A 24,111-nucleotide genomic window follows, 5' to 3' on the forward strand; every position below is an offset into this window, starting at 1 on the left:
GGAGGTGTGAATAGATTTTAAACCTCTATGCTGAAGCACCAGGAATTGACAAAAACTAATTTTAGTCAATGTGAGACCTACTACAGAGGCAAAATTCTTTGTGGTTTGACACTTTAAAATCTTGTTATTTTGTAAAATAAATGTGTATTATATATTGTTTTAAAAAGTCTGAAATACATTGAAATAGTTATACTATAGAGTGGTTTACTGATAGAGGGAGACCTCTGCTGACCAGTGGTGGTATTTTTTATTGTTAATCCAGGAGAACTGTTTATACAGTAGAAGACTGGAGAAACAAACAGGACAACAGTGGAGTTGTTGGCCATAGTGACCAGTTACAGTAGGTTTGGCTTTTGTTCTCTGGAAAAATTAAACAAATCAACTGATGACTATTGGTACTTTTACTACAATTTTCTTTTTCCCTAGTATTGTATAGACATTGTTTTTTACTGCATCATAATTAGAGTTGCATCGGTATCGTTTTTTTATAGATGAGTATCGATACTTTGGGTCAAGTAGTTGCCGATACTGAGTACTGATACTTTGCGGTGCAATTTGCATCAATACAAAAAAATTGTCACAAATCACACTGCAACCAATCGCATGCGATTTCTCCCACTACTTCAGTGTATGTCGCCAAATGCAAAATCTGCATAGGTGTCGATGATAGCAAATCATTGAGGTGCTCACAGGGTTGGAGGAGAAGTTCCGGTGTTGTGACAGATACAGTCCGCCTATCGAAAAGTGTCCGCTCTGAACTGCGCAGGCACAGCGCTTGCGCAGTACGGAGCACAAGGAGATTCTGAAAATCTCCGAAGATGAACAACGCCTGCGCCATGAGTCCAAATGCAAGCCCCACCATGCAAGTGGACATAGGGCTGAACATATTAGAGGGCCCTTCGTGGGCTCTCTTCGCTCGCCACGCTTTGCTCTGCTCTTTTTATTCTAACTCTATGTCCACTTGGATGGTGGGGCTAGAACCTTGACTCATGGCGCAGGCGCTGTTCATCTTCGGATATTTTCAGAATCTGCTTGTCCTGTGTATTGCGCATGTGCAGTACACAGCGGACATTATCCGACAGGGGACACTATTTGACATTGCACTGGCACCCTGTGGGTATAGGGCGGAAGTGATGTCAGTTTAGGGGGTGGACTGCTTCTACATCTTCTCCAGCATTGTGAGCACCTCCAGTGGCTGTGATTTGCTATCATCAGTGGGACTGGGACACCTATGCAGATTTTGCATTTGGCCAGATATGTACTGTGAGTTCTAATATTTTTAATAAACTGCCTACTAGATGGTCCTTTTTCCCTTTCTATGCGCTCACACATACAGGAGTGATGGGGGAAATCGCATGCAATTTGGACAGAAATCTCAGCACATTCCTGTTCAGATCGCATGCAATTCTTTGCATGATTTGCACCCATTTATTTTGTATTGATGTAAATCGCACCGCAAAGTATCGGGAGCATTTGCACGAGTACCGATTTCCAAATTAATCACAGCACATTTAGTAAAAGATTTTCATACAGTACAATAAACCTTCACTGCAGTATAAATGTGTTCAGCATTTCAGTTAAATGTTAAATGTTAGGGAATGAATTTATTTATAAATTTGCCCCAAAAGATGGCCAATTCATGCTCGCTGAACCTGTGTAAAAGAGTAAGAGCTCATTTCGACTTGTCGTTGGCGGGCAGTAAAAAGCATGTGGTCAAGCTGAGTTTTTACCACCCCCAACCTCCCCCCACCTTAAGCTGCAAAAGGCAAAGTTAGCACATGCTGCAGAAAAAAAATATCCCCCCCCCCCCCAATTGTGATTGGTGGGCAGTACCACCACCAAGCACAGCCTTTTCAAGTGAATGTGGCTGTGCCACCACCGCCCTGCAACTGTGTGCAGTGCATTCTTTTTTTTTTGCAAAATCTTTTTTATTGAGTTTTTCAATGGCATACAGAGTTGCCCACGCAGGGGCCAAACATTTCCCACACAGGGGCAAACTTCCAAATGTGGCAACAGGCCACAAAAGGATTACATAACATACATTCTGCCTCTGGTGCAGCAACCGACAGCAACAGGGCAAATCAAAACAAACATAACCTTTACTATCTATACCCCAATGTGGGGAGAGGGTATTGTAGGAGAATTCGTGCTAAGTGTTAAAATGACCGGATAAGGTGTCATAGGAGCAGTTAGGTCAGCCTATAACCGTACTACATCCATAACGATGAACTATGGGTTATTCACTACATCCGTTGCCGTAGTGTTATCATCCAACCAGCAGTTCCACACCTTCTCAAATTTCAGTGGTCAACCCCTGCTCGAGTAGGTGGCCTTATAGAGGGGCAAGCTAGCGTTCACCAGGTTTTTCCAGAGTTTGATAGAGGGGGGAGATGGTTGTTTCCAGGTCATGGTCATGGCCTTGCGTGCATAGTAGAGTAACAGAGATATGAGTGTTTTCCTAGCCCTGAGAATTGACATTTGCTCCACTAGCCCCAGCAGACAATATTTAGGATCATAAGGAATACTAATCTCAGTAGTCTTAACTATCACCAGGAGAACCTCCTTCCAATAGCATACAATCGCTGGACAAGCCCAGAAAATGTGAATGAAGTCTCCTGGCTGATAGGAGCAGCGCCAGCACGCCGGGGAGTGCGTCGGCGACATCTGGTGCAGTCTATGGGGCGTGTAGTGGGCTCTGTGTACAATTTTGTATTGGACCGATTTGTCCCTGGCTGAAACCAAAGGGGAGAACGGAAAATCCCAAATCTCCCTCCAGTCATCGTCATCCAGCTCCGGTATGTCCACCACCCATTTCCTGCGGAGGGAGGACAGCTCGGGGATGGCAGCAACCAGTAGGGACCCGTAAATCTGAGACATGGGTTTCTCCAAGTCTTTTACCCGAAGGACGGATTCGAGCTCAGAGTATTCCAGTACGACCAGTTGTCCCAAAAATTTATATAGATAAGCATGCGCGATTTGAAGATAGCGGAAATGGGCCCATGTAGATACATAAAATTTATCACGCAGGATATGAAAGGGAGTGAGTTCCCCGTTGGTAACAACATGTTCGAGCGTCAGTATTTTACACTTGGCCCAGGCCTGTGGATCCGGGATGGTACTAAACTGTGGAAGGCTAGGATTCAGCCACAGGGGGGTGTGAGGAGACCAGGAGTTCAGCAGGGATGCCCTCAGTGCCTCTCCCACCCTCCATGCCCTTAAAGTGGTGCGCATAGAAGGGGTGAGGCAGTGAGGTGTTTTCGGCCCCCTGAATATCAACCCCCTTAAGGCCTCCAGGGACCCCACTATAGCTGCCTCCAGGACCGTTGCAGCGTTGGTCAGGTCCGGCCGCAGCCACCAGTGGACGGTTACAAGCTGAGTGGCTAGGAAATATTTGTGACAGTCAGGAAGAGCTAACCCTCCACTACCCACAGGCCTGGTGAGAGTGGTATATTTGAATCTAGGGGATTTGGGTCCCCAGATGAAGGAGAGGAAAAGTTGTTTCAGAGAGTTAAAGAAGGTTTTAGTCAGCCATTGTGGGGAGTTCCTAAATATGTACATAAGTTTGGGAAGGACCTTCATTTTAAGAAGGTTTATGCGGCCAATAATGGAGAGGGGGAGATTGCCCCACGCCTTTAATTTGGATTTGATCTCTATCAGAACAGGTTCAAGATTGAGCCGGACAAAGTCCTTGTTCTCTCTTGAAATAACAATACCCAAATAGGTAAACCTATTGAAGCGTGGTGGAGGGTGGTGAGGCCCTGGCCCCGTCGTCCACCGGAAAGAGCTGAGATTTATGCCAATTCACCTTCAACCCGCTGTAGGCAGAGAAGGCATCCATGATTCCGAGTGCGCCACGCAGAGAGTCACCAGGGTCATTTAAAAGAAGCAGAAGATCATCCGCATAGAGGGCCACCCTCTCCTCCAGCCAGCCCACCCAAAGACCACGGACCTCGGCCGAACTCTGAAGAGCCTCAGCAATAGGTTCCATGGCGAGGGCGAACAAGGCCTGGGAGAGAGGGCATCCCTGCCTGGTGCCCCTCTGTAGGGGGAAGGAAGGCGACAGGAAGCCATTCAGTTTAATGCATGCCAGGGGATCGGTGTATAGTGTGCGTATCCAGGCAATAAACTACAGTGGGAAACCCATTCTTCTAAGCATCTCCCACAGATAGGCCCACTCCACTGTATCAAATGCCTTCTCCATATCAAGGGTGGCAATGGTCCTAGTGCCTTGATTATCATGGGGGGCATGAATGTTAGAAAACAATCTACAGATATTGATGTCAGTGGACCTACCTGGCATAAAGCCTGTTTGATCAGAGTCAATCAGAGATTTGATGACTTTATTGAGTCTAATGGCCAGAATTTTGGTCAATATTTTTAAATCACAATTCAGGAGTGCTATTGGCCTGTAAGAGGCACACTGCTTGGGGTCCTTATTAGGTTTTGGAATAAGAACAATATGGGCCTCTATCATAGAGGCCGGCAGGGAGCCCTGTTGAAGACAGGCTCGGTACATCTGAGCCAGCCTGGGGGCAAGCAGCTCTACGTGGGCTCTATAATACTCTATGGGTAGTCCATCTGGCCCCGGGGTCTTCCCTGCTGGGAAAGACCCGATGGCCATCATGACCTACTCTGGTGTGATCTCAGAGACAAGGAGTAGTCGCTCCGTGTCAGAGAGCCATCCCAGTGCTAGTGTATCCAACAACGAGGTCATTGGTGTGGGGTCAAAGCTTTCAGGGAGTGAGGAGACATACAGAGAGGAATAAAACCTGGTGAAGGCAGTCAAAATATCCTCCGGAGAGGTAACCAGTGTCCCTTCTGCCGTGAGTATTTCTGGTATAACCGCTAAAGGCCTCTCTTGCTACGCCAGCATAGCTAGTAGTTTGCTGTTCTTCTCACCATATTCAAAGTATTTCTGTCTGCTGTCTTGTAGACCATGCCTGGTAGTGTCTGAGACATGGAGGTGCAATTCCTGCCTAAGTGATGAAAGGTGCTCGAAGTTGGGGACCGTTGCCGAGGCCGAGTACTGATTCAGAGCCTCCTCAACTTTGTGCTGCAAATCAGACACTTTGTCCCCAAGTTCTGCTCTAACAGCCGCCACTGCAGAGATATACTGTCCCCTACCATAGGCTTTGGAGGCATCCCATGTCACCCCCAAGGAGGCTGACCCCACATTGCGCACCCAGTAGTCCTGCAAGGAGGGAGAAACTCTATCATGGACTGCTGTGTTATTGATCCAATGGGGCTGTAGCCTCCAGAGGGCTTTATTCTTAGTCTTGGTGGCCCTAGCAATTAATTTAAGGGGGTGGTGATCCGATAAGCCGGAGGGAAGGTAGCTAGCCTCCTGGACGTTAGCCAGGAGGAGTTCATTAGCAAACGCCAGATCAATACGGGAGGATGTTTTAAACGTGGATGAAAAACAGGAGTAGGTTCTATCCTGGGGATGAAGCCATCTCCACACCTCCCGGAAGTCTGTTGCCTGGGCCCACACACTAAGATCAGAATAGAAGTCGATTGTGGGGAGAGCCTATCTAGATCACGGGACAATGTGGGGTTGAAATCTCCCATAAACAGGACACACGCCGGGCAATGCGGAGCCAACCTCTCATATAAGTTATACAGGACGTGCATCTGTCTCGGAGGAGGCAGATAGACGTTAACAATGACATATTTCTTATTATAAATGCTGAGTACCACCATAGCAAATTTCCCCTGGGGGTCCAGATGCACCTCATGGAGCACACAAGGCACTTGCTTACTAATCAGTACTGATACCCCTCGAGAGTACGAGGAGTAGGTCGCATGCAGCGCCCTTTGCACCCAGGGTTTTTTCAGAGCCAGAACCTTGCTACCAGTTAAAGCGGAGGTCCACCCTAAAGTGGACCTCCGCTCATCTGAACCCTCCCCCCCTCCGGCGCCACAATTGGCACCTTTCAGGGGGGAGGGGGGTGCAGATACCTGTACAGTACAGGTATTCTGCACCCACTTCCGGGATAGCTCTCTGCGGAAAGGGGCGTATATTACGCCCCTTTCCGCAAGTGCCCGCCCCTTTCCGCAAGTGCCCCGCTGCCTGCTGGGAAACACACAGATCCCAGAGGCAGCGGGGACCGTCCTTATTGCGCAGCGCGATTCGCGCATGAGCAGTAGGGAACCGGGAAATGAAGCCGAAAGTCCTTCCCAGTAGAGTCCGTATCAGATCCACAACAGAATGCACTGCACGGGGGCATGTCCGGATGTAGCCGGAAAAAGACATGCTTTAGAGGAGCTCTGCAGATCCTGAACTAATCCGCATCCATCCTGCCTTCCTAGCACCTGGAGAGTCTCCAGAATCTCCCTATAAAGCCTAACCAGCCTCCTGCACAGGTCCCGGCTGTTTCTCCTCCCCCAGCTCTTTGAGCTCCTTATGCAGCTGAGTAAAGAGGGTATGTAATCACTTATACAACAGGATAGAAAAGGTATTAGTAATGTTCTTTTTATGTATGTACAAAAGTGTTGCCTTTCATTTCTATTTTAAAGTGAATAGGTTGCTTTACAAGATAGGGGTTCACCTATGATTTAAGCTTGGGCTGTACTACATTCTAAATAAAATAAAAATCAGGCACGTTTTACATTTTTAGGCAGCCAGACGGATTCACAGAAATAAAAAGCAAAGGTTCAAGTGTTCTTTAACCAGTTCCTGAGCAGGGCACGCCGATGTACGTCGGCAGAATGGCACGGGCAGGCATATTGGCGTACAGGTACGTCCGTTTTTAAATGCCGCCCTGCTATTGCGCGCGTGCCTGAGTCCGGGGGGATACCCACGATCGTCTCACGGGGCGGCTGAATGGGGAGATGTCATTGTAAACAGCATCTCCCCGTTCTGCCTAGCAACAAGTGACGCTGATCTCTGCTTCATGTGATTGGAGCAGAGATCAGTGTTCACTAGCACAAAGCCCAGCCCCCCACAGTTAGTAACACGCCCCTAGGAACACTTAACCCCTACACTGCCACCCCCTGGTTAACCCCTTCACTGCCAGTGTCATTTACACAGGAATCAATGCATTTGTATAGCATTGATTGCTGTATAAATGACAATGGTCCCAAAAATGTGTCAAAAATGTCTGATGTGTCCATCACAATGTCGCAGTCCCAATAAAAATCGCTGATCACCGCCATTACTAGTAAAAAAAAATTATTAATAAAAATGCCATAAAACTATCCCCTATTTTGTAAACACTATAAGTTTTGCGCAAACCAATCAATAATCGCTTATTGTGATTTTTTTTTACCAAAAATATGTAGAAGAATACGTATTGGCCTAAACTGAGGGAAAAAAATGTTTTTTTATATATTTTTTTGGGGGATATTTATTATAACAAAAAGTAAAAAATTATGCGTTTTTTTTCAAAATTGTCGCTCTATTTTTGTTTATAGCACAAAAAATAAAAACCGCAGGGGTGATCAAATACCACCAAAAGAAAGCTCTATTTGTGGGGAAAAAAGGTCGTCAATTTTGTTTGGGAGCCACGTCGCATGACTGCACAATTGTCAGTTAAAGCGACGCAGTGCCGAATCGCAAAAAGTGGTCTGGTCTTAAGCCAGCAAAATGGTCCAGGGCTGAAAATGGTTAAGCAACAGTACATATGCTGTAAATTTGCAGTACTAAATATTTTTTCTCATTTTATTGTCAAATGTCTGCTTCTTTGCATTCTTCTGCTTTTCAGCCAGGCATTAATAAACTGGTAGTGACATCTAGTGGACACACAACTATATAGTTTTCACAAGAAAAATTCTCCTTTGTTTTAAAAGACCATACAGGGTATACAGCAGGGATATGCAATTAGCAGACCTCCAGATGTTGCTAAACTACAAGTCCCATCATGCCTCTGCCTCTGGTTGTCATGCTTGTGGCTCTAAGAGTCTTGCTATGCCTCATGGGAATTGTAGTTCTGCAACAGCTGGAGGTCCGCTAATTGCATATCCCTGGTATACAGTATTATCTGCACTGGGGAGCTACAGTTCATTGAGGGAACCATGAATGCCAACATGTACTGTGACCAGGGCCGGTGCTAGACTATTTTGCACCCTAGGCGAGACCAGCTACCTCCGCCCCCCCAACAAAAATTTGTGTTCAATAACTTTAGCACCAGAACTGGTCCAGGTGGACAGGAGAGGGGGTGCAGCCAGGTGGGGGAGGGGTATAGCCAGGTGGACAGGAGGGGGGCAGCCAGGTGGAGGGATCGAGCGAAGTGGAGGGATGGAGCCAGGTGGACAGGAGATAGGGGTGCAGCCAGGTGGAGGGAGGATATAGCAAAGTGGACAGGAGATGGGGGTAGCCAGGTGGAGGGATGGAGCCAGGTGGAGGGATGGGGCCAGGTGATGGGATGGAGCCAGGTGATGGGATGGAGCCAGGTGGAGGGATGGAGCCAGGTGGAGGGATGGAGCCAGGTGTTGGGATGGAGCCAGGTGGAGGGATGGAGTCAGGTGGAGGGCTGGAGCCAGGCGGGGGGCTGGAGCCAGGGGATGAGATGGAGCCAGGTGGAGGGATGGAGCCAGGGGATGGGATGGGATCAAGCCAGGCGGAGGAATGGAGCCAGGAGATGGGATGGAGCCAGGAGGAGGGATGGAGCCAGGCGGAGGAATGGAGCCAGGGGATGGGATGGAGCCAGGAGGAGGGATGGAGCCAGGTGGAGGGATGGAGCCAGGCAATGGGATGGAGCCAGGTGGAGGGATGGAGCCAGGTGGGGAGGGATGGAGCCAGGTGATGGGATGGAGCCAGGTGGAGGGATGGAGCCAGGCGATGGGATGGAGCCAGGCGGAGGGATAGAGCCAGGGGATGGGATGGAGCCAGGTGGAGGGATAGAGCCAGGGGATGGGATAGGATGGAGCCAGGTGGGGAGGGATGGAGCCAGATGGGGAGGGGGGAGGGATGGAGTCAGGCGATGGGATGGAGCCAGGCAGAGGAATGGAGCCAGGTGGAGGAATGGAGCCAGGGGATGGGATGGAGCCAGGTGGAGGGATGGACCCAGGCGATGGGATGGAGCCAGGCGGAGGGATGGAGCCAGGCGGAGGGATGGGGCCAGGGGATGGGATGGAGCCAGGTGGAGAGGAGGGTGGGTGCAGCCAAGTGGAGGGGATCACACACCAAAGATAAGCTCTGACTGGAAGCCTTCATCTCCAGCACTTCTTCCCCACATCTGACAAGTTCTTACCTTGGGGCACTTCTTTCTCGCTTCCTCCACATGTCAGGCAACGGGCGGCACCAATCACGTATGGGAGACCTCTTCCAGCTCCACCCCCGTAAAGCTGATCAACCCCCCCGCTCCGGCGGCCGGCCACGGAGAGGCTGGATGAGCTGCAGGAAAAGCTTTGCTTTTTGGTCCTCGCTCCTCCAAGACACGTGGCCCGGCAGCCTCGGGCCCTGCATTTGTCCTATAGCTAGTCCGTGCCTGTGTGGATCCATCCTGGCTGTATCTATGCACAATGCCGCGTGCCCTGCTCCTCCAATGGCTGCACATCACCCAGGGAGGGAGGCGGGGCGGCCGGGCGGGCGGGTAGAGAGCTGACACCCATGGCTGCTGGACATCCGCATGGTTGTCCCTGGCTTAGTCCCAAGGGGGAGATCTGCCTGCTCCCCCGCCCAGCGACTCTGCAGATAGCCATACGGAGCCACCTCCTGCTACAGTCTGCACGAGCCACTACTCGACAGGGGGGAACCGATCCTCTGGAGGGGACCAAGACTGTGGCTGTGCCCCTAGGCGGCTGTGCGCCCTAGGCGACTGCCTAGTTCGCCTAGTGGGAGCGCCGGCCCTGACTGTGACATACTGAAGCAGAACATGATCCCCTCCCTTCAGAGACTGGGCCGCAGGGCAGTATTCCAACATTATAACAACCCCAAACACACCTCCAAGATGACCACTGCCTTGCTATAGAAGCTGAGGGTAAATGTGATGGACTGGCCAAGCATGTCTCCAGACCAAAACCCTTACTGAGCATCTGTGGGGCATCCTTAAATGGAAGGTGGGGGAGCGCAAGGTCTCTGACATCCACCAGCTCTGTGATGTTGTCATGGAGGAGTAGAAAAGGACTCCAGTAGCAACCTGTGAAGCTCTAGGGAACGTCATGCTCAAAAGGGTTAAGGCAGTGCTGGAAAATAATGATTGCCATACACAATATTGGCACTTTGGGCCCAATTTGGACATTTTCACTTGTTGCCAGCGGTTTATTTTATTTTTTATTTTTTATTTTACCACACTGCTTCATATGGTGGATTATCTCACTGACTCACTGACTATTCTTTCTTTTCCCCCATATAGGTCTAAGTTCTTAATCCTTCTGCATAGCTCCATGTTTTTTTTAATTCTTTCCAACCTTTACATTTGTCTTTTATTACAGCACTCTTTTCCTCTATACTATGACATACGCTATGTTTCTTCAACTGCGTCGATCCACTCCCAAATTGATGGACTTTCTACCTCCTGCTCCTTCTTAGGGATTTTTGCTGCGTTTAAGAGATGTGGTATTAATGTCTCCTTATATTGTTTTGCTCCTCCCTCTATATCAAGACATACAAGAGTACTATCCATGGATCTTCTACTAATTGTATTTTGGTAATTTCTTTTACATAGTGTAAAATCTTTTTGCAATATTCTTAAATTTTTTGGCAGTCCTACCATAGGTGGGCCATTGTTCCCACCTCTTTGCACCCAGCACTCCGCCGATCTACCAGGTTGGAATTTGCTGGTCTTATCAGGGGTAGCATACCATCTGGTTAGACATTTATAATTCATCTCAACAGTTTTGACATCTGATGCTGAACTATGGGTTCATTTCAATATTTTACCTATTGTTGTTTTATCTTTCTGTGTTCCCAATTCCCTTTCCCATTTTTTAATAAATGGCGAGATCTCCAGTTCATCCACTGTTAACAACAGTTTATATAACCTCGATATGATACCTTTGGTACTGTCTGTTGTACATAGCCTTTCCAATGGATTCAACTCTCCCCCTGATCTAATTGTTGGGGTAAATTTTTAACAAATTGGGACAGCTGGAGATATCTTTATGCATATATCACCATCAAATCCTTATTGTGCCGTTATTCCCAATATGATACTATTTTCCCTTGTGTGATTATATCTCTTAATTGTGCCCTATTTTCTTTTTTCACCCAATTCCCTCCTATATCCTTACTCCCTGGTGGAAAATATTCATTTTTTTTTTTAGTGCTATTAAAGGTGATTTTATATTGACCATTTAATTGTTTGTAAACCCTATCCCAAATTTTAAGTACATTCTGTGTTAATGCATTTATGTGCAAATCTAGTGTTCTGTGATGTGGGGGGGGGGGGGGGGGGGGGTTCTATATTATCTTACTTAATTGCACCTCACAACATACGTATTCTAAATTTACCCACATCTTTTCAATCCTATTTTCCTTTACCCAATCGACAACTCTCGATAGCACAACTGCGTTGTACTATTTTTGGATGTCGGGGACTGCAAGCCCCCCCCCCCCCCGTTTTTTTTCCTGTTTCAATATTGAAAAAGATACTCTTGGTTTTTTATTCTTCCAAACAAATTTCATTATTAAGGCTTTTAACTTTATAAGGTATGATCGAGGTAATGCTATAGGCAACATCTGGAATTTAAATAAAATCTTAGGAAACATAAACATCTTTAAGGAATTAATGCAACCTACCCAAGAGAGTGGTCTATTTACTAATCTTTTACTTTCCGCTTTAATTTCATCTAATAATGGTATATAATTTATTTTATATATCTTCTTCATTGAATTTGCTAATTTGATTCCTAAGTATTTGAGTTCCTTCCGCCAAGGGAATTTACCTTCCCTTTGAAGCATCCGTTCCTCCAACTTATGTTTATATTTAGAATGTCAGATTTAGCTTGGTTTATTTTAAAGTTTGATAGTTCCACATACTGTTTTAAGACCTTTAATAGGTTGGACATTGTATTCCTTAGATTGTTTACATAGAACAAAACATTGTCCGCAAACACGGCCAGTTTATGTTCCTCATTTCCTACCTTAATTCCCATTATATCAGTGTTGTTTCGTATTGTGGAAAGTAATGGCTCTAAAGATAACACAAATAAAAGGGGTTATAAGGGGCAACTTTGTCTCGTCCCCTTTTTCATCTCAAAAGGAGAGGACAATGTTCCGTTTATTTTTTTGCAAGCTACAGGATGATGGTATAATATTTTAATCCACTGAACCATTCTCGGTCCAACTCCCAATGTTTCTAATGTCCAGAACATGAATCCCCTGTCTACCCTGTCGAAGGCTTTCTGTGCATCCGTCGACAGGAATAGGCCTGGGGATCCTGTCTCTTTCATCCGCTGGAGTAAGAGTAAAGTTCTCACCCCATTAGCCCTCCCCTCCCTACCTGGGCGAATACTACCTGATCTGGATGTACCAGTGAACTCATCAGACCGTTCATCCGACCTGCCAGTACTTTAGCATATATTTTTGTGTCCGCATTTAGCAGTGATATTGGCCTGTAGCTAGAACACAACGTTGCATCTTTCCCTTCTTTCTGGATTATGGTAATTGTGGCAGATAGAGCCTCCCTACTCATTTTATCATCTGCCCCCAGCCTATTCATATATCTACATAGCTTTGGAGTTAGAATTTCTTTATACATTTTGTAATACGTCGTAAACCCGTCTGGGCCGGGGATTTTCCCCGGGGCTGGGTCTAACAGAGCCCCATTTATTTCTCCCTCAGTTATTGGCTTCTCTAAAATTTCCCTGTCATTTTCCGTTATCTTTGGCAATCTAGCATTTTTTAGGAATTTGTTTATTCTTCTTCCTTTTTCCTCTGGCTGGTCCCCCTGATGTTCCACTGAGTATAGCCCCTCGTAGTAATTTTTAAAGGTTTCCGCTATTTATTTTGTTGTATGGACCATTTCCCCATTCTAATTTTGAATTTTCCCTATATACCGTATATACTCGAGTATAGGCCGACCCGAATATAAGCCGAGGCCCCCAATTTACCCCCAAAAAAACTGGCAAACTTATTGACTCGTGTATAAGCCGAGGGTGAGACATGCCTGTCCATCCCTGTGTGTGTGTCCGTCCATCCCTGTGTGTCCGTCTATCCCTGTGTGTCCGTCCATCCCTGTGTGTCCGTCCATCCATCCCTGTGTGTGTGTGTGTCCATCCATCCATCCATCCCTGTGTGTGTGTGTCTCCATCCATCCATCCATCCATCCCTGTGTGTGTGTGTCTCCATCCATCCATCCATCCATCCCTGTGTGTGTGTGTCTCCATCCATCCATCCATCCCTGTGTGTGTGTGTATCCATCCATCCCTGTGTGTGTGTGTGTCTCCATCCATCCATCCATCCGTGTGTGTGTGTCTCCATCCGTGTGTGTGTGTGTGTGTGTGTGTGTGTGTGTGTGTGTGTGTGTGTGTGTGTGTGTGTGTGTCCAGCCTACCTGCACCTACACCCGCAGCAGATCGCAAAACGCAGTGCGGAAATGAATAGGGTTTGCAGTGTTAGCTGCATGGCAATATAGTGTGAACCAGGGCTGAGGACCCATTCACTTTGGCAGGGAAAAGGGAATAGTTGAGTCGCAGATTTATTCCCGCTGGCCACCCACACAGAGAAGACCATCCAGCAGCCACTTTGCGTCATAGCCACGACAAAAATCCCATCATGTTTAGTGGGCAGTACAGGTGTGTGTGTGTGTGTGTGTGTGTGTGTGTGTGTGTGTGTGTGTGTGTGTGTGTGTGTGTCCAGCCTACCTGTGTCCCGAGCCTTTGTCCCGAGCCTCCGTCCCGTGTCGTGCCTTGCCTTCGTCCCGTCCCGTCCCGTCCCGTCCCGTGCCTTGCCTTGCCTCCGTCCCGTGCCCTCTTCGTCGGCGGCCATTGTAAAATTCAAAAGCCGCGCCTCCTCCTTCGACTGTGATAGGCGGAACACTGAATTTCCCAGCAGCCTGTGTTCCGCCTATCACGGACGTCGTATCATCCTCGTCCGTAGTACGAGGATGAGACGATGCCCGTGATAGGCCGAACACAGGCTGCTGGGAAATTCAGTGTTCCGCCTATCACAGGCGAAGGCGGAGCCGGAGGCGCGGCTTTTGAAACATAGAATGGCCGCTGTCTGTCTGCTCGACACGCTGATCGAGCGGGCAGACAGCGATGACTCGAGTATAAGCCGAGGGGGGCACTTTCAGCCTCAAAAAAGAGGCTGAAAATCTCGGCTTATACTCGAGTATATACGGTAATTTATAGATTTTTTTTAAGCTGCATTTTTGCTAAATATCTACTAGGTTGAAAGTTATTTTTGTATCCTGTTCCAATAGGGCTTTTAATTCACCCCTTTTGTTAACCAATGTTTATACAGTGTTCGATGTTTTATTCTGATATTTTTTATGTGCTTGTTCAGCTCTAAATATTTCTTCCATTAATATTTTGATTTTCTCTGCCCTCTCTTTTTTTCCTCGTTCCTACTGCAATCAGGATCCCCCTAATGTAAGCTTTATGAGCCTCCCATAATGTGTGTCCTGCTATTTCATCTGTCTCATTTGTTAAGAAATAGTGTTCAAGTTCTTTGCCCACTATTTCATATCCTTCCTCATCGCAGAGAAGTTCTTAATTTAATCGCCAAGATAAGGGTTGTTTTAGATTACCAGGGATGGTCATTTTCATTTTCACTGGGGCGTGATCTGATAGAGTATTAGAAACTAGCATAGAGGTAATTACATTATGGTCAACAAAAATATAATCGATCTGGGAGTATGTCCCCGTGTACAGAGGAGTAGAATGTAAAATCTGATGTCTTAGCCCTTGTACACACGGTCGGACATTCCGACGGAAAATGTCCGATCGGACCTTGTTGTCGGATAATCCGACTGTGTGTGGGCTCCATCGGACTGTTTGCATCGGAATATCCAACGGACAAAGTTTTAGAGCTGGGCTATAAAACTTTCCGACAACATGATCCGATTGGACTTTGTCCGATTGTGTGTAGAGAATTCCAATTGAACAATGTGCCACGCATGCTCAGATCAAATTCCTAGACCAAAGCTATTGGCTACTAGCCTAAACGTAGTCCCGTCGTAACGAAATAACGTCATTACATTCAGAACGATCAGATTTTCCGACAACTTTGTCCAACTGTCACGATCGTCCTGGCGTCTCGTTTGCGCACGAGAGACTTACCCACAGAAGCTTGTTGTCAAAGACCCGTCGTGCTCCGTTAACGCGCGCTAGAGCGATCGGACGCACTCGCGTCGGCTTGAACGAACGCACGCGTGCACGTGGGGGCACGAACGGGCGCACGTCCACTCGCGCACGCTGACTCGTCGTGCGACCGTTTGGCGCCCTACAGTCTTCTTAAGGCACTTGCTCCCTTCCACCCGTGCTGACCAGTCTACAGCGTGCTCGGAGATCCTGCTATCCTATACCCGTATCTGTTACCTTGGTTCCTGTTACCCGGCTTTGACCTTGACCCTGATCCGTTGCTGCCTGCCTACGACCTCCTGCTTGTCTGACTACGCCTCTGCCTCATCCCTCTTGTACCACGTTGACTGCTACCTGCTGACCCGGCCTGTACCCGACTCTGCTGTTTCTACCTACCTGTTGGATATCCTGTGACTGCTGTATCCGCTGACGTCCGTCTGCCAGCCAGTCTACCACTTGTGCCTGCCTACACCAGCCTATTGTCTTCAGCTCCATCTACTCGCTGTTGGTGTCCTGCTGCCCATCCGGACCAGCATCTACCTGCCAGGCACTTGTGCCCCCTGAACTTTTGAGCTTCTGTTACCACCTCCAGGGGTTCTTCAGCCAGGGGCTACGAGGGGCCGCTTCCTGCATTCCGGGCTCGCCTACTAGGTACGTGACAGTACTGGTCAGCCATGTCCGAGCCTGCGCAGGGAGCCTCCCCCATGGACGAGCTTTGCCGCCATTTGTCCGGTCTTACCCAGGCAGTAAAGAGCCTACAGGAAGGCTACGGCAGACTGGAAGAGCAAGTCCAAGCACTATCTGCTTCTCCGCCCGTTGCTCCAGGGGGCCACGCCCCGCCTTCAGTGGTGATGATGCCACCTGAACCCAGAGTACCAACCCCAGAGCGGTTCACGGGTGACCGGAACAAGTTTAGAGCCTTCCGTAACTCTTGTGAGCTCTACTTCGCCCTGCAACCGAGGACCTTCTCCCTCGAGGCGACCAAGGTGGGGTTCGTTATCTCCCTCCTAACGAACGAACCTCAAGCCTGGGCACATCGCCTACTGGAGCGCAAGGACCCATCCTTAGACACCTTAGACACCTTTTTTATGGCAATGTCTAGACTCTATGAGGACCCCCAACTCGCTGCATCTGCAGAAGCAGCCCTACACGTTCTGCAGCAAGGTCGCAGGCCTGTGGAGGACTACATGTCGGAGTTCCGTCGTTGGAGCGCTGACACGGACTGGAATAACGCAGCCCTGCGATATCAGTTCCGCATGGGCCTGTCCGAGCCTTTGAAGGATGAGTTGGCACGTGTTGGCATTCCCGAAACCCTGGAGGCCCTGATAGACATTTCCGTTCAAATTGATAGGCGCTTGAGGGAACGCCGCCAAGAACGTTCTTCTACAGTTGCACGCCCTGTCTGGATGTTGCCACGGGTGCCTAGCTCCGCCCACCCAGCTCCTTCAGTTCCTGCCACAGCCACGCTGGATCCCCCGGAACCGATGCAGTTAGGGCTACTCCGTCCATCACTGACCCCAGAGGAACGCCAACGACGCCGGGTCAACAACCTCTGTATGTACTGTGGAGAATCAGGGCACTTTGTTCGCTCCTGCCCAGCCAACATACGTAAGTGCCTTCTTGTTCCACCTGTTCCTTCGTCAGTGCTGTCTGAAAACTCCTCTCACCTGGCTGTTCCTGTTCTTTTGCAGCTCCCAGGAAGGACTATTTCAACCCACGCAGTTATTGATTCGGGGGCATGCAGTGGTTTTATGGACGTGTCCTTTGCCCTGAAGAACAAGATTCCCCTTAGACCGAGAGAGAAGGGACTCTCGGTATACCTGGCCGATGGGTCCGCTCTAGAATCAGGACCGGTGACTCAGGAGACTAGTCCCCTCTCTGCTGTCATCGCCGGGACTCACCAAGAATTCCTGTGCCTAGACGTCATCAAATCCCCTCTGTTCCCCATCATTCTAGGCATGCCTTGGTTGAAGGCACATAATCCACGTATCAACTGGGCCACCGGAAAAATTGAATTCCCTTCAGACTACTGCCTCCAGCATTGTTATCCAGCAATTAACGGGGACTCTCCGGCCCTCCTCTGTTTGGAAGCAGATGATGACACCCGACAAGCTGTGCCTAGAGAATACCACGACTTCCTAGACGTGTTCAGTAAAAAAGGGGCTGAAACCCTACCACCTCATAGGCCCTACGACTGCCCTATCGAACTACTCCCGGGGGCAGAGATTCCCTTTGGAAGAATTTTTCCTCTGTCTGAATCTGAACTCAGTACTCTGAAAACCTACTTGGACGAAAATCTTGAAAAGGGATTTATCCGACCCTCTACTTCCCCAGCTGGTGCGGGGATTTTCTTTGTGGAAAAGAAAGACCACTCTCTACGCCCATGCGTGGACTATCGGGCGTTGAACAAAATCACCATCAAGAACCGTTACCCTCTGCCATTGGTTCCCGAACTTTTTCAGAGACTAGGTTCCGCTAAAATATTCTCTAAGCTGGATCTTCGGGGGGCTTACAACCTCGTCCGTATTAGGAAAGGTGACGAGTGGAAGACTGCCTTTCGTACCCGCTTCGGGCACTTTGAATACCTGGTGATGCCGTTCGGGCTGTGTAACGCTCCTGCCACGTTCCAGCATTTTGTCAATGACATTTTTAGAGATTACCTTGACCTGTGTGTAATTGTCTACCTTGATGACATTTTGATTTTCTCCCCCTCTCTAGCAGATCACCGGGTACACGTTAAGAAGGTCCTGACCCGTCTCCGTCTTCACGGTCTATACGCTAAGCCCGAGAAATGTGTTTTCGAACAACCGAGCATCCAGTTCCTCGGCCTGATTATCTTGGTAAGGGGAATTGAGATGGATCCCCAGAAGATCTCCGCAATTCAGGACTGGCCTGCCCCTTCCGATAAAAAAGGAGTTCAGCGATTTGTGGGATTCGCGAACTTCTACCGCAAGTTCATTAAGGGTTTCTCTGCAATTATCGCTCCCATCACCGGACTAACGAAGCAGTCTCAGAAGTTTCATTGGACCCCCGAAGCACAAGAGGCCTTCAAAACCTTAAAAGATTTGTTTATATCCGCTTCTGTCCTGAAACATCCCAATCCCGCTCTACCATACATCCTTGAGGTCGACGCTTCGGAGATTGCAGTAGGAGCGATACTCTCCCAGAGGCAGGGGGCCAAGTCCTTACTCCACCCAGTTGCTTTTTTTTCCCGCAAGTTGTCGGAGGCAGAGAGAAACTACGACGTCGGGGATCGTGAGTTACTGGCAATAAAATCCGCACTCGAAGAGTGGCGCTATCTGCTGGAGGGAGCCACCCACCCGATCCTGGTCTATACGGACCACAAAAATTTGGAGTACCTTAAAACCACAAAGAGATTGAGGCCCCGTCAAGCCAGGTGGGCACTCTTCTTCTCCAGATTTTCATTTCACATCACCTACCGTCCCGGATCCAAGAATACCAAACCAGATGCTCTCTCCCGCATGTACAACCAATCGGAGAGCTCGCCATCCACAGATACTATCCTCTCTACGGGGAACTTCCTTCTGCTCCAGGGGGATGTGGTATCCCAAATTAAGCAGGCTTCCATAGGCCTAACGCCTCCACCCGGTATCCCGTTGTCCTCCAGCAATGACCTTCTGTGGCATTAAAACCAGATCTTTGTTCCCCAAGAAGTTCGGACCCCAGTTCTGGCCGCCTGTCATGATCACCCACTGGCCGGCCACTTTGGGGTATTCAAGACTCTGGAACTACTCCAACGCACATTCTGGTGGCCTCGCATGAAGGACGACTGCAAGAGGTACGTGGAAACCTGTGTCATCTGCACCCGGAGCAAAGGCAGCAAGTCAAGAGCCTGGGGTCTGCTAAAACCGCTGCCTGTTCCTGATAGACCATGGAGGATGATCTCCATGGATTTCATCGTTGAACTTCCCCCTTCAGAGAACTATTCTACGATTTTCGTTATAGTCGATAGACTTACCAAAATGGCTCACTTCCTGCCCATGAAGGGCACTCCCTCAGCTACAGAGACAGCCAACACCTTTATCAAAGAAATCGTAAGACTCCACGGCATTCCCGTTAACATCACATCCGATAGGGGGGTGCAGTTCACCTCGAGATTTTGGAGAGCGCTCTGCGGAGCCTTAAAGATCGATCTTTGTCTGTCCTCAGCCTACCATCCACAGACCAACGGCCAGACTGAGAGGACGAACCAGACTCTGGAGCAGTACCTCCGTTGTTTCTCCTCCTTCTCCCAAGATGACTGGGTCTCTCTCCTGCCTATGGCCGAATTCGCCTACAACAACACGGTCCACTCTGCCACCAAACAGTCCCCCTTCTACGCGAACTTCGGCTTCCACCCAGTGTTCTTGCCTGGCACCTTCCCTGAATGTTCGGTACCAGCAGTACAGGACCGTCTTAACTTCCTTGAATCAAACAACAAACTTCTACAAGAGACCCTGACCAAGTCCCAAGAGCACAACAAAGAAGTTTTTGACAGGAAAAGGAGGGGGGAGCTGGATCTCAAGATTGGGGATCAGGTCTGGTTGTCTACCTTGAACCTTAGACTGTCCTGCCCCTCTAAGAAGTTGGGTCCGAAATTTGTGGGCCCCTTTCCGATCAAAAGGAAACTGAATAACGTGGCTTTCGAACTTAAGCTTCCAGAGTCCTTCCGGATCCATCCAGTCTTTCACGTGTCACTACTCAAACCCGCAGTCCCGGACCCCTTCGTTGACAGGATGACCGGCCCTCCAGAACCCGTGATGGTCAATGGAGAGATTGAATTTGAGATTGAATCCATACTGGATTGCAGGAGAAGGCGAAACCAGACTCAATTTTTGGTCAAGTGGAAGGGGTACGGCCCGGAGGAGAATTCTTGGGAGCCAGAATCTAATATTCACGCTAAAAGACTCATCCGTGCCTTTAAGAACTCCCATCCGAGTAAGATGGCTCGGTTGGGCATCCGGAGGCTGCCCTTTGGGGGGGGGCAGTGTCACGATCGTCCTGGCGTCTCGTTTGCGCACGAGAGACTTACCCACAGAAGCTTGTTGTCAAAGACCCGTCGTGCTCCGTTAACGCGCGCTAGAGCGATCGGACGCACTCGCGTCGGCTTGAATGAACGCACGCGTGCACGTGGGGGCACGAACGGGCGCACGTCCACTCGCGCACGCTGACTCGTCGTGCGACCGTTTGGCGCCCTACAGTCTTCTTAAGGCACTTGCTCCCTTCCACCCGTGCTGACCAGTCTACAGCGTGCTTGGAGATCCTGCTATCCTATACCCGTATCTGTTACCTTGGTTCCTGTTACCCGGCTTTGACCTTGACCCTGATCCGTTGCTGCCTGCCTACGACCTCCTGCTTGTCTGACTACGCCTCTGCCTCATCCCTCTTGTACCACGTTGACCGCTACCTGCTGACCCGGCCTGTACCCGACTCTGCTGTTTCTACCTACCTGTTGGATATCCTGTGACTGCTGTATCCGCTGACGTCCGTCTGCCAGCCAGTCTACCACTTGTGCCTGCCTACACCAGCCTATTGTCTTCAGCTCCATCTACTCGCTGTTGGTGTCCTGCTGCCCATCCGGACCAGCATCTACCTGCCAGGCACTTGTGCCCCCTGAACTTTTGAGCTTCTGTTACCACCTCCAGGGGTTCTTCAGCCAGGGGCTACGAGGGGCCGCTTCCTGCATTCCGGGCTCGCCTACTAGGTACGTGACACCAACCGTGTGTATGCAAAACCGGTTTCGGACAAAATCCATCAGACAAAATCCGACGGATTTTATTGTCGGAATGTCCGACCGTGTGTACAAGCTGAACTCGAACCCCTCCACAAACGAAAACTAGACCCTGCTATTTTTGTTCAGCTTTCCAATGCCCGCAGAGACCTACTCCAGCTCCTTGATGCGCACTCCTTAATCGCCAGAGACAAAGCACGAAACCACTTCTACTCAATAGCGAACAAATGTGGTAAGCACCTGTCGAGGATCATTCACCCTAGACCCCCACGGCATTCTATCCCCTTTATCGTTCAACCGGATCAAACGAAAACATTTAATACCTCTGGGATATCTGCATCCTTCATGCAATACTACTCCCAGCTATATAACCTTCCGCGCGCAACCCCAGACGGTCAGTCCCCCCCCTCTAACGACCAAACAACAAGATTATATTCTAGAGACTGCCCTACCTACTGTTGACAAACCGGACGCGACAGCCCTCGACGAGCCCCTGACTACCTCTGAATTCTTGCAGGCCATCAAAGCCCTTAAAGTAGGCAAATGCCGCCCATCTCTCTGCTCAACGTGGACATCAAGATCCTTGCCAAGGTCTTGGCCCTACGCCTGAACCCGATTATAGGTAGATTGATCCATAAAGACCAAGTGGGATTCATCCCCCAGAGGCAAGCTAGTGACAATATCCGTCGTGTGATTCTCCTCCAACATATAGCAAAATCGAGAAACATCCCTATGCATTTGCTCTCGCTTGATATACGCAAAGCGTTCGACACGGTATCCTGGCCATACCTTCACTATATTTTACAACGTTGGGGCTTCGGCCCCCATTTTCTAAGTTGGATAAACGCTTTGTATGCCCATCCCCAAGCTTACGTTAGATATGCTGGTTCACGCTCATCGCCCTTTCCCATTCAAAGGGGGACGAGACAGGGATGCCCCCTCTCCCCCATCCTATTTGCATTAGCAATAGAACCCCTGGCGGCTCTGATTAGGGCACACCCCGATATACGCGGTCTCGAGTTAGCTTCAACATCACATAAGTTATGCTTGTTTGCCGACGACGCCCTACTTTTCGTCACAACCCCCCACATTACTTTACCTAACTTCTGTAAGCTTCTAGATAGCTTCGCTACTATATCGGGCCTAGAAGTCAATCAAACTAAATCCAAGGCCCTCAATGTGTCCCTGCCAACAGATGACCTTAAACGGCTACAAAGTAATTTCCCTTTCTTATGGTCCTCATCCTCCATCCCTTACCTAGGCATCCAATTGACGAACGACCCGTCCTCCCTCTACCGTACAAATTACCTTCCCTTACTCAAGAGATTTACGAGTATCTTGGCTTCTTGGCAGCCGCTTTGTGTCTCGTGGCTGGGTAGAATTACAGCGGTCAAGATGTCCCTTCTACCTAAATTACTCTACCTCTACAGAGTTCTCCCCACTACGGTTCCCCCGTATTTCCATCGTATCATGCAAAATAAAACCTTTAAATATATTTGGGAGCCGACCAGACCGAGAATTGCTAGATCTGTTCTCTCCCGCCACAAGACACAGGGCGGCCTAGGGGTGCCCAACTTCTTACAGTATTATAGAGCAGCTCAAGTGGCCCAACTAGCTCTTTACCATGCTAAATCAGAAATTCCCTTGTGGGTTAGCCTTGAAGCTGCAGATGTCCACCCCATTGCCATTTCCAACCTACTCTGGTTACCCCATTCCAAGAGAGGCCCCCTCACAAATCCAGTTACCGTGCATTCCCTGAAAATTTGGGACGCTTCTCGTAAATCCTCCACACTCATATCCACGCATACTCCATTGTTATCTATTTTTGGTAACCCGCTCTTCCCCCCGGCTCTCACTGAACCAGGCCTTTTTACAACCTGGTTCGGAGCAGGCATAACCAGAGTCTTAGACCTCTTGAGGGGTGGATTGCCAAAAACATTCCTTGAACTCCATGAACAATATCACCTTCCCAGTGTGGAATACTTCCGTTACCTTCAGATTCTACACTTCTTACAATCTCTCCCTAAGCCCAGTCCGACCCAACACCACATATCATTTTTTGAAAAAATATGCAACTCGGACCCACATGCCCCAGGTGTCATATCGCAATTATATGCTCACCTCAATTTCCCCCCTCCCTCCCACCATACGCAACGAGGTGGTCGGCCGATCTGTCTATAGACCTAGACGTTGACGCCTGGAGCGAGATTTGGACTAATACCAAGAACGCATCTCAAAAGGTTGTTGCCTCTGAGGCCAATTTTAAAGTATTAATGCGTTGGTACCTAGTGCCAGCTAGAATCGGCAAATACGTTCCAGGATACTCGGCGTTGTGTTTTAGGGGTTGTAACTCTGCTGGCACCCACCTGCACATCTGGTGGACGTGTCCGGTAGCCCAGCAATTCTGGATAGCAGTGTTCCAAATGGCATCCACTTTATTCAAACTCACTTTACAGCCAGACCCTGTCTTCGCTTTACTCAATAAGTCTCCTGAATGCTGCACTCGCAATCAATTGAAACTTTTTCTCCAGCTTACAACTGCAGCGAAACAAACCATAGCACACGCCTGGAAAACCCCAACTTTACCCCTGCCTGCCGTTAAGAATAGGGTAACGCAGGCCATGATCCACAGTAGGACTGAAGCCAAATTCCTTGACCGTCTTCCCAAGCATAATAAAATCTGGCAACCATGGGCTGATCACTTTTTGCCTGTTAATGTCCATTTAGATGCATTGGACTGCTGATATAGCATGTTCAATACTACCCGAACTCTTGTTCTTTGTAGGCCCCCGTGCCTGGGTGGGTCGGCCAGCCCTATCCCTCCTGTCCCACTCTCCTTCCCCTTCCCTGTTTCTCCCAGTCTTACTTTCACACCTCTTGCTTTTCTTCCCCTTCTCCTAATATGTCCCCCTCACTGAAAATTGTCTATCACACAGGCCAACAATCCCTACCCGGGATTGACCCACAAACTTAGGAAGGTTCTTTCCCTCGTTCTGAAGTTTCTATTATCTTATTACCTTCCTGTTCTCATATTTGTTGTGCATTTGTAATGTATCTTTTCATGCCTACTCTACTTTACTGTTCGGGTCTTGACACCGGTTGTATATGCAAAGTACTTGATACATTGTCGCAAAATGTTTTGTAATCCTGCACACCAACAAGTGAACTACACTGTGTAACTGTTATGATGCTTG

At 48.9% G+C, this 24,111-nt stretch overlaps 1 long non-coding RNA gene across 1 annotated transcript in view; it reads left to right on the top strand.

The window, feature by feature from the left end:
* The first annotated feature begins 259 nt into the window (after nucleotides 1–259).
* Nucleotides 260–24,111, top strand: part of LOC143984392 (uncharacterized) — a 42,395-nt gene continuing 18,543 nt past the window's right edge. Inside the window, exon 1 of the long non-coding RNA XR_013274827.1 lies at nucleotides 260–340. This is a non-coding gene — a long non-coding RNA (uncharacterized LOC143984392). The remainder of the gene's footprint in view (nucleotides 341–24,111) is intronic.

This window comes from Lithobates pipiens, unplaced genomic scaffold (assembly GCF_037356315.1).
Source record: "Lithobates pipiens isolate NorthernLeopardFrog02 unplaced genomic scaffold, aLitPip1_a1.2 Scaffold_16, whole genome shotgun sequence".
In the NCBI taxonomy this organism is placed as follows: Eukaryota; Metazoa; Chordata; class Amphibia; order Anura; family Ranidae; genus Lithobates; species Lithobates pipiens.